Here is an 11743-nt window from a genome sequence, read left to right on the forward strand (position 1 = left end):
TTTACCAAGACAAAAGAACTCGCTTCCAAAGCTTCTACTAGTCTAAAGCTAAGCTTTGATTCAAATAACTCTTGTTTATCTCGTCATGCAGACAAAAATAATACAGAAATCTTCCTGTTTGAGACAGAACAGAGCTCTGCTTCCAAAATAGTCAATAATAGCACAAGTTAATAGCCATTCAAATAAATAACGGAGGACAATTCAAGCCCAGCAACTTCTAAAACGACCATTAGGTCCAAGTGCATTGAATTACAATAAAGATAAACTGCATTGTGCATTGGCTAATTATAAATGAGTTTTAGATTATATTTTGGAACATCATTGTTTATTGTAGCTTTTGCCAACCAGAAAACGAATGTCTACAAAATGTTGGCACAGACCATCCCCATGAAAGACTATCTTAATATGTTAAAGCATCCAGAAGCCCAAAGGGAAACTAAACACGGCCAGTGCCAAATTTAAACTCCCTGCAGTCTGACAGGCCGAAAGCATTAGGTTTTTATCTGGAATACAGAACAAGTGCTGTTTTTTTGACAGGAGGTCATAGTGGCAATGATGCAACCACCGCCAAAACTTTCCTTCTCATTGTAGTACGGACCATTGGCCGGAAAAGGATGCAATCAGACGTTTGGGAGGTGAACGGATCGTGCTAGCAATCAGCTATTAACACTGTTGTGTATCTGTAAAGCATGTACTCCTATGTTCCGCCACCAGGGAGCGCATCTCCTGAAGTCCCAAGGGATCCCAACATCCTTTGGGAGCACTCTAGATAAGCCGGCCCCTAAGGCCTGTTCCTCACTCTGGAGTGTCTTAATAAAGATCCCCTCTCATCCTTCTAAACTCCAGCGAATAAAGGCCCAGTTGATCCAGTCTCTCCTCACATGACAGTCCAGCCATCCCTGGAATCAGTCTGGTGAACCTTTGCTGCACTCCCTCAATAGCAAGAACGTCCTTCGAACCCATCATGCCCAACAGCCCAGCAAGGCCAGGCTCACCCAGCAGCCCTGCAGGGCCAACAACACGCCAGCCCAGCAAGGGCACAGCCAACACACCAGAACAAACATTTGTACCAAGGCGATCCAGCAGGGAAAGAAAGGCTCCCAACTGCCTCACCTTGTAAATAGTTTTCACTTTGACTTTGGGGGGGGCGGGGAAGTGATGTTGTGTATTTGTAAAGCATGCACTCCCATGTTCCGCCACCAGGGAGTGCATCCCCTGAAGTCCCAGGGGATCCCAGCATCCCTCGGAAGTACTCTATATAAGCCGGCCCTAAGGCCTGTTCATCACTCTGGAGCGTCTTAATAAAGACTGAGATCACTGTTACTTTAACCTCACTCTGTGCAGCCTCATCTGTGTTAGGAACACCTTAACTGGTGACGAGAATACGAATCCAACGCAAAGATGTAGCAAACTGTGGGCATCCTGGATAAGTTCTCAGAGGGTGAGGACTGGGAAGCCTATGTCAAAAGGCTAGACCAGTACTTTGTAGCCAATGAGCTGGACGGAGAAGGAACCGCTGCAAAAAGGAGAGCAGTCCTCCTCACAGTCTGCGGGGCACCGACCTTCAGCCTCATGAAGTATCTTCTGGCTCCAGTGAAACCCACAGATAAGTCATATGAGGAGCTGTGTACACTGCTTCGGGTGCATCTTAACCCGAGGGTGAGCATGCTGATGACGAGGTATCGGTTCTACACGTGCCAGTGATCTGAAGGTCAGGAAGTGGCGAGCTACGTCACCGAGCTAAGGCAACTTGCAGGACAATGTGAGTTTGATGGCTACCTGGAGCAAATGCTCAGAGACTTTTTTGTACTGGGCATTGGCCACGAGACCATCCTACGAAAACTTTTGACTGTAGAGACACCGACCCTCAGTAAGACCATTGCGATAGCACAGGTGTTTATGTCCACCAGTGATAACACCAAACAAATCTCTCAGCACACAAGTGCTAGCAATGTTCATAAATTAATTGGAACTGTGTTTGCAAGCAGAAATATACAGGGCAGAAACCACGAGTCTGCAACTGCCAGCAGATCTCAGGTGACCCAGATGACTCAGAGTCTGCAACAAAGGATGAATGCAAGGCAATTCATACCTTGTTGGCGTTGTGGAGGCTTCCATTCAGCCTATTCATGCCACGTCAAAGGGTATGTTTGCAAGAGCTGTGGAACAATGGGGCACCTCCAATGAGCTGCAAAACCTGTTAACCACCACGTGGCAGAGGAAGATTGGTCCATGGAGGATCAAAGCAATTTTGAGCCTCAGAGAGGGGAGGCAGATGCTGAAGTACATGGGGTGCACACATTTTCGACAAAATGTCCACCTATAATGCTAAATGTAAAATTGAATGGCTTACCCGCCGCAGTCATGGAACTGGACACTGGCGCTAGCCAATCCATCATGAGTAAAAAGATGTTTGAGAGACTGTGGTGCAACAAGGCATTCAGACCAGCCCTGAGCCCCATCCACATGAAACTGAGAACGTACACCAAAGAGCTTATCACTGTCCTGGGCAGCGCCATGGTCAAGGTCACCTACGAGGGCACGGAGCACGAACTGCCACTCTGGATTGTCCTGGACGATGGCCCCACACTGCTTGGAAGGAACTGGCTGGGCAAAATCCGCTGAAACTGGGATGACAGCCGAGTGCTATCACATGTCGACGAGGCCTCATGTACCCAGGTTCTTAACAAATTTCCTTCCCTTTTTGAGCCAGGCATTGGAAACTTTTCCGGGGCGAAGGTGCGGATCCACTTGGTCCCAGAGGCACGACCTGTTCACCACAAGGCGCGAGCAGTACCTCACATGATGAGGGAGAGAATAGAAATTGAGCTGGACAGGCTGCAATGCGAGGGCATCATCTCCTCAGTGGAATTCAGCGAGTGGGCCAGCCCAATTGTTCCAGTACTCAAAAGTGATGGCACGGTCAGGATTTGCGGCGATTATATAGTAACTATTCATTGTTTCTCACTACAGGACCAATACCAGCTACCTAAGGCAGACGACCTATTTGCAACGTTGGCAGGAGGCAAGACGTTCACCAAGCTCGACCTGACTTCAGCCTACATGATGCAGGAGCTGGAGGAGTCTTCGAAGGGCCTCACCTGCATCAACACGCACAAGGGACTGTTCATCTACAACAGATGCCCGTTTGGAATTCGGTCGGCTGCAGCGATCTTCCAGAGAAACATGGAGAGCCTACTCAAGTCGGTGCCACACATGGTGGTTTTTCAGGACGACATATTGGTCACGGGTCGGGACACCGTCGGGCACCTACAAAACCTGGAGGAGGTCCTCCAGCAACTGGATCGCGTAGGGCTGCGGCTGAAGAGGTCGAAATGCGTCTTCATGGCAACAGAAGTGGAGTTTTTGGGGAGAAAGATCACGGCGGACGGAATTCGGCCCACAGACGCCAAGACAGAGGCTATCAGGAACGCACCCAGGCCACACAACGTCACGGAGCTGCGGTCGTTCCTGGGACTCCTCAACTATCTTGGTAACTTCCTACCGGGGTTAAGCACCCTCTTAGAGCCCCTACATGTGTTATTGCGTAAAAGTGAGAACTGGGTATGGGGAAAAAAGCAAGTCATTGCTTTTGAGAAAGCCAGAAACATTTTATGCTCCAACAAGCTGCTTGTATTGTATAACCCGTGTAAAAGACTTGTGCTAGCATGTGACGCGTCGTCGTACGGAGCCGGGTGTGTATTACAACAAGCTAACATTACGGGGAAGTTGCAACCTGTCGCCTATGCTTTCAGGAACTTGTCTAAGGCCGAGAGGGCCTACATCATGATTGAGAAAGAGGCATTAGCGTGTGTGTTCGGGGTAAAGAAAATGCATCAGTACCTGTTTGGCCTCAAACTTGAGCTGGAAACCGATCACAAGACACTCACATCCCTGTTCGCTGAAAACAAGGGGATAAATACTAATGCCTCAGCCCGCATACAAAGGTGGGCACTCGCGCTATCAGCGTATAACTATACCATCCGCCACAGGCCAGGCACCGAGAACTGTGCGGATGCTCTCAGTCGGCTACCATTGCCCACCACGGGGGTGGAAATGGCGCAGCCTGCAAACTTGTTGATGGTGGCGCAGCCCGCAGACCTGTTGATGGTCATGGAAGCGTTTGAAAATGATAAATCACCTGTCACAGCCCGCCAGATTAGGACTTGGACCAGCCAAGATCCTCTGCTGTCCCGAGTAAAAAACTGTGTACTGCATGGGAGCTGGGCCAGCATCCCCGTTGAAATGCAAGAGCCAATCAAGCTGTTCCAGCGGCGAAAGGACGAGCTGTCCATTCAGGCAGACTGCCTGTTGTCGGGTAACCGCGTAGTGCTACCCAAAAAGGGCAGGGAGACGTTCATCTCGGATCCCATCAGCACACAACCGGGTATAGGAATGATGAAAGCGATAGCCAGATCCCACGTGTGGTGGCCCGGTATTGACTCTGACTTAGAGTCCTGTGTACAGCAATGCAGCATGTGTGCTCAGTTGAGCAACGCGCCCAGAGAGACACCACTAAGTTTGTGGTCCTGGCCCTCCAGACCATGGTCAAGGATCCATGTCGACAATGCGGGCCTGTTTCTCGGTAAAATGTTCCTGGTGGTGGTGGATGCTTTTTCAAAATGGATTGAATGTGAAATAATGTCGGGAAGCACCGCCACCGCCGCCATTGAAAGCCTGAGGGCAATGTTTACCACCCACGGCCTGCCTGACATACTGGTCAGTGACAACGTGCCATGTTTCACCAGTGCCGAATTTAAAGAATTCATGACCCGCAATGGGATCAAACATGTCACCTCGGCCCCGTTTAAATCAGCCTCCAATGGACAGGCAGAGCGGGCAGTACAAACCATCAAACAGAGCCTTAAATGAGTCACAGAAGGCTCACTCCAAACCCGCCTGTCCCGAGTACTGCTCAGCTACCACATGAGACCCCACTCACTCACAGGGATGCCCCCGGCTGAGCTGCTCATGAAAAGGACACTTAAAACCAGACTCTCTCTGGTTCGCCCCAACCTGCATGATCAGGTAGAGGGCAGGCGGTAGCAACAAGATGTAAACGATGGTCGGGCCACTGTGTCACGGGAAATTGATCTGAAAGACCCTGTGTATGTCCTAAACTATGGACATGGTCCCAAGTGGATCGCGGGCACGGTGATAGCGAAAGAAGGGAGTAGGGTATTTGTAGTCAAACTAGATAATGGACATATTTGCAGAAAGCACCTGGACCAAACGAGGCTGCGGTTCACAGACTGCCCTGAACAACCCACAGCAGACACCACCTTTTTCGAGCCCACAACACACACTCAAAGGATTAATGACACCACCCCGGACCAGGAAAATATAGAAACATAGAAACATAGAAAATGGGTGCAGGAGTAGGCTATTTGCCCCTTCGAGCCTGCACCGCCATTCAATAAGATCATGGCTGATCATTCCCTCAATACCCCTTTCCTGTTTTCTCTCCATACCCCTTGATCCCCTTAGCCGTAAGGGCCATATCTCACTCCCTCTTGAATATATCCAATGAACTGGCATCAACAACTCTCTGTAGCAGGGAATTCCATAGATTAACAACTCTCTGAGTGAAGAAGTTTCTCCTCATCTCTGTCCTAAATGGCCTACCCCTTATCCTAAGACTATGTCCCCTGGTTCTGGACTTCCCCAACACCGGAACATTCATCCCCCATCTAACCTGTCCAGTCCCGTCAGAATCTTATACATTTCTATGAGATCCCCTCTCATCCTTCTAAACTCCAGTGAATAAAGCCCCAGTTGATCCAGTCTCTCCTCATATGACAATCCAGCCATCCCTGGAATCAAACATAAGAACATAAGAATTAGGAACAGGAGTAGGCCATCTAGCCCCTCGAGCCTGCTCTGCCATTCAACAAGATAATGGCTGATCTGGCTATGGACTCAGCTCCACTTACCCGCCCGCTCCCCGTAACACTTAATTCCCTTATTGGTTAAAAATCTATCTATCTGCGACTTGAATACATTCAATGAGCTAGCCTCAACTGCTTCCTTGGGCAGAGAATTCCACAGATTCACAACCATCTGGGAGAAGAAATTCCTTCTCAACTCGGTTTTAACTTGGCTCCCCCGTATTTTGAGGCTGTGCCCCCTAGTTCTAGTCTCCCCGACCAGTGGAAACAACCTCTCTGCCTCTATCTTGTCTATCCCTTTCATTATTTTAAATGTTTCTATAAGATCACCCCTCATCCTTCTGAACTCCAACGAGTAAAGACCCAGTCTACTCAATCTATCATCATAAGGTAATCCCCTCATCTCCGGAATCAGCCTAGTGAATCGTCTCTGTACCCCCTCCAAAGCTAGTATATCCTTCCTTAAGTAAGGTGACCAAAACTGCATGCAGTACTCCAGGTGTGGCCTCACCAATACCCTATACAGTTGCAGCAGGACCTCCCTGCTTTTGTACTCCATCCCTCTCGCAATGAAGGCCAAAATTCCATTCGCCTTCCTGATTACCTGCTGCACCTGCAAACAAACTTTTTGGGATTCATGCACAAGGACCCCCAGGTCCCTCTGCACCGCAGCAAGTTGTAATTTCTCCCCATTCAAATAATATTCCCTTTTACTGGTTTTTTTTCCAAGGTGGATGACCTCACAGTTTCCGACATTGTATTCCATCTGCCAAACCTTAGCCCATTCGCTTAACCTATCTAAATCTCCTTGCAGCCTCTCTGTGTCCTCTACACAACCCGCTTTCCCACTAATCTTTGTGTCATCTGCAAATTTTGTCACACTACAATCTGTCCCCTCTTCCAGGTCATCTATGTATATTGTAAACAGTTGTGGTCCCAGCACCGATATCTGTGGCACACCACTAACCACCGATTTCCAACCCGAAAAGGACCCATTTATCCCGACTCTCTGCTTTCTGTTAGTCAGCCAATTCTCTATCCATGCTAATACATTTCCTCTGACTCCACGTACCTTTATCTTCTGCAGTAACCTTTTGTGTGGCACCTTATCGAATGCCTTTTGGAAATCTAAATACACCACATCCATCGGTACACCTCTATCCACCATGCTCGTTATATCCTCAAAGAATCCCAGTAAATTAGTTAAACATGATTTCCCCTTCATGAATCCATGTTGCGTCTGCTTGATTGCACTATTCCTATCTAGATGTCCCGCTATTTCTTCCTTAATGATAGCTTCAAGCAGCTTCCCCACAACAGATTTTAAACTAACCGGCCTATAGTTACCTGCCTTTTGTCTGCCCCCTTTTTTAAACAGAGGCGTTTCATTTGCTGCTTTCCAATCCGCTGGTACCTCCCCAGAGTCCAGAGAATTTTGGTAGATTATAACGAATGCATCTGCTATAACTTCCGCCATCTCTTTTAATACCATGGGATGCATTTCATCAGGACCAGGGGACTTGTCAACCTTGAGTTCCATTAGCCTGTCCAGCACTATCCCCTTAATGATAGTGATTATCTCAAGGTCCTCCCTTCCCACATTCCCGTGACCAGCAATTTTTGGCATGGTTTTTGTGTCTTCCACTGTGAAGTCCGAAGCAAAATAATTGTTTAAGGTCCCAGCCATTTCCACATTTCCCATTATTAAATCCCCCCTCTCTTCTTCTAAAGGACCAACATTTACTTTAGTCACTCTTTTCCGTTTTATATATCTGTAAAAGCTTTTACTATCTGTTTTTATGTTTTGCGCAAGTTTACTTTCGTAATCTATCTTTCCTTTCTTTATTGCTTTCTTAGTCATTCTTTGCTGTCGTTTAAAATTCTTCCAATCTTCTAGTTTCCCACTAACCTTGGCCACCTTATACGCATTGGTTTTTAATTTGATACTTTCCTTTATTTCCTTGGTTATCCACAGCTGGTTATCCCTTCTCTTACCGCCCTTCTTTTTCACTGGAATTATATTTTTGTTGAGCACTATGAAAGAGCTCCTTAAAAGTCCTCCACTGTTCCTCAATTGTGCCACCGTTTAGTCTGTGTTTCCAGTCTACTTTAGCCAACTCTGCCCTCATCCCACTGTAGTCCCCTTTGTTTAAGCATAGTACGCTCGTTTCTGACACAACTTCCTCACCCTCAATCTGTATTACAAATACAACCATACTATGATCACTCATTCTGAGAGGATCTTTTACTAGGAGATCATTTATTTTTCCTGTTTCATTACACAGGACCAGATCTAAGATAGCTTGCTCCCTTGTAGGTTCTGTAACATACTGTTCTAAGAAACAATCCCATATGCATTCTATGAATTCCTCCTCCAGGCTACCCCGTGCAATTTGATTTGACCAATCGATATGTATGTTAAAATCCCCCATGATTACTGCCGTTCCTTTTTCACATGCCTCCATTATTCCCTTGATTATTGCCCGCTCCACTGTGAAGTTATTATTTGGGGCCTATAAACTACACCCACCAGTGACTTTTTCCCCTTACTATCTCTAATCTCCACCCACAGTAATTCAACATTTTGTTCATTGGAGCCAATATCGTCTCTCACAACTGCCCTGATATCATCCTTTATTAACAGAGCTACCTCACCTCCTTTCCCTTCTTGTCTATCTTTCCGAATTGTCAGATACCCCTGTATGTTTAATTCCCAGTCTTGGCCACCCTGCAACCACGTTTCTGTAATGGCCACCAAATCATAAGAACATAAGAACATAAGAATTAGGAACAGGAGTAGGCCATCTAGCCCCTCGAGCCTGCTCCGCCATTCAACAAGATCATGGCTGATCTGGCCATGGACTCAGCTCCACTTACCCGCCCGCTCCCCGTAACCCTTAATTCCCTTATTGGTTAAAAATATATCTATCTGTGACTTGAATACATTCAATGAGCTAGCCTCAACTGCTTCCTTGGCAGAGAATTCCACAGATTCACAACCCTCTGGGAGAAGAAATTCCTTCTCAACTCGGTTTTAAATTGGCTCCCCCGTATTTTGAGGCTGTGCCCCCAAGTTCTAGTCTCCCCGACCAGTGGAAACAACCTCTCTGCCTCTATCTTGTCTATCCCTTTCATTATTTTAAATGTTTCTATAAGATCACCCCTCATCCTTCTGAACTCCAACGAGTAAAGACCCAGTCTACTCAATCTATCATCATAAGGTAACCCCCTCATCTCCGGAATCAGCCTAGTGAATCGTCTCTGTACCCCCTCCAAAGCTAGTATATCCTTTCTCAAGTAAGGTGACCAAAACTGCATGCAGTGCTCCAGGTGCGGCCTTACCAATACCCTATACAGTTGCAGCAGGACCTCCCTGCTTTTGTACTCCATTCCTCTCGCAATGAAGGCCAACATTCCATTCGCCTTCCTGATTACCTGCTGCATCTGCAAACAAACTTTTTGGGATTCATGCACAAGGACCCCAGGTCCCTCTGCACCTCAGCATGTTGTAATTTCTCCCCATTCAAATAATATTCCCTTTTACTGTTTTTTTCCCAATCATACCCATTTGTAATGATTTGTGCCGTCAACTCATTTACTTTATTTCGAATGCTGTGTGCGTTTAGGTAGAGTGTTTTAATACTAGTTTTTAAACCATGATTTTTAGTTTTGACCCCTCCTGCATACATATTCATACATATTGTCCCTTCCTATCACCTTGTGGTTTACACTTACCCCAGTGCTACTCTGCTCTGTTGCCTCCTGCCTTTTGCATTCTTTCTTGGGGTCCTGTTCATCTGAGCTCTCACGCATTCTAACTAGCTCAGAGCCCTCTCCTGTGTTCCAAATACTCCTTGCATTGAGGCACTGAGTTTTCATGCTTGCCTTTTTATTACACTTTGACCCTTTAGAATTTTGCTGTACAGTGGCCCTTTTTGTTTTTTGCCTTGGGTTTCTCTGCTCTCCACTTTTACTCATCTCCTTTCTGTCCTTTGCTTTATTCTCCTTTTTGTTTCCCTCTGTCTCCCTGCATTGGTTCCCATCCCCCTGCCGTATTAGTTTAACTCCTCCCCAACAGCACTAGCAAACACTCCCCCTAGGACATTGGTTCCGGTCCTGCCCAGGTGCAGACCGTGCGGTTTGTACTGGTCCCGCCTCCCCCAGAACCGGTTCTAATGCCCCAGGAATTTGAATCCCTCCCTGCTGCACCACTGCTCAAGCCACGTATTCATCTGAGCTATCCTGCGATTCCTACTCTGAGTAGCACGTGGCACTGGTAGCAATCCCGAGATTACTACTTTTGAGGTCCTACGTTTTAATTTAGCTCCTAGCTCCTTAAATTCGTCTCGTAGGACCTCATCCCTTTTTTTAACCTATATCATTGGTACCATGCTTTACAGATTCGCAACATCACTCCCCCCACCCCCCCCCCCCCAAAGTCAAAGTGAAAACTATTTACAAGGTGATACGGTCGGGAGCCTTTCTTTCCCTGGTGGGAAATCAGTCTGGTGAACCTTCGCTGCACTCCCTCAATAGCAAGAACATCATTCGAACCTATCACGTCCAACAGCCCAGCAAGGCCAGGCTCACCCAGCAGCCCTGCAGGGCCAACAACACGCCAGCCCAGCAAGGGCACAGCCAACACACCAGAACAAACATTTGTACCAAGGTGGCCCACCAGGGAAAGAAAGGCTCCCGACTGCCTCACCTTGTAAATAGTTTTCACTTTGACTTTGGGCAGGGGGGGAGTGATGTTGCATATCTGTAAAGCATGCACTCCCATGTTCCGCCACCAGGGAGCGCCTCCGCTGAAGTCCCAAGGGATCCCAGCATCCCTTGGAAGCACTCTATATAAGCCGGCCCCTAAGGCCTGTTCTTCACTCTGGAGTGTCTTAATAAAGACTGAGGTCACTGTTACTTTAACCTCCCTTTGTGCAGTCTCATCTGTGTTAGGAACACAATAAACACGACATTCCCATTAAATTTAGGACCAAACATACTTACTCCATTTAAAGGAACTGAAGAGTGAACGGGAGCTCTTTGAGAACCATAGAAGTTTATGACACAGAATGAGGGCATTTGGTCCATTGAGTATCAAAACTATTTCCACTACCCTGCTGCTTCCCCAAAGCCTTGTATCACCCACTGCTTCAAATGTTTATCTACTCTTCCCTTAAAAAGTACAATCATCTCTGCCTGAACTACAACCTGTGGCAAAATATTCCATGCTTCTCATCATGCACCAACTGCACAGAGCATCCTAGCTGTCAAGTTGAGCCATGACATTCAAATCCAACATTGTCCATAGTGACAATGATGCTTAAATTAAGGATTCAGAAGTGAATTTGTAACAACACTCTTTCATTTTGTATGGAAAAATTAGGTATGTTTCCAAGATTTTGTTTGCTTCTTTGTATAAACAAAATTAAAACATTCATTTTGTGATCTTCACAGAGACTCCTCCATGTTCAGTTTCTCAATGTTTGGGCGCTCGGTGACATCGCTAGGGAATGCCTTCCTAATCGTCTTGGAGAGTCTCCATTGAAAACACCAGCCATAATGTTAGCCCTGAGCCACAGACACCCAAGCCCGGAAAACATGCTTGCAACAGGGAAATCAGCGTAAGTCATTCATATTTATCACTCCACCCTGATAACGCAGCAAAGATCTGTTCTGAGCAGGATATATTCTAAACTACTCTTCTTCTTCACAAATTTCAGTCCTCGAAAAAATAAGTTGCAACATCTCATTGGTCCATCAATCCCATAAATAAACAAGACACATAGCCCAAATCTGAGCAGGGGTTAATTATTGAAATCTTATCACTGCACCAACAGTCGGGAATTTTGAAGTCT

This window comes from Pristiophorus japonicus, chromosome 22 (assembly GCF_044704955.1).
Source record: "Pristiophorus japonicus isolate sPriJap1 chromosome 22, sPriJap1.hap1, whole genome shotgun sequence".
Taxonomy (NCBI): domain Eukaryota; kingdom Metazoa; phylum Chordata; class Chondrichthyes; family Pristiophoridae; genus Pristiophorus; species Pristiophorus japonicus.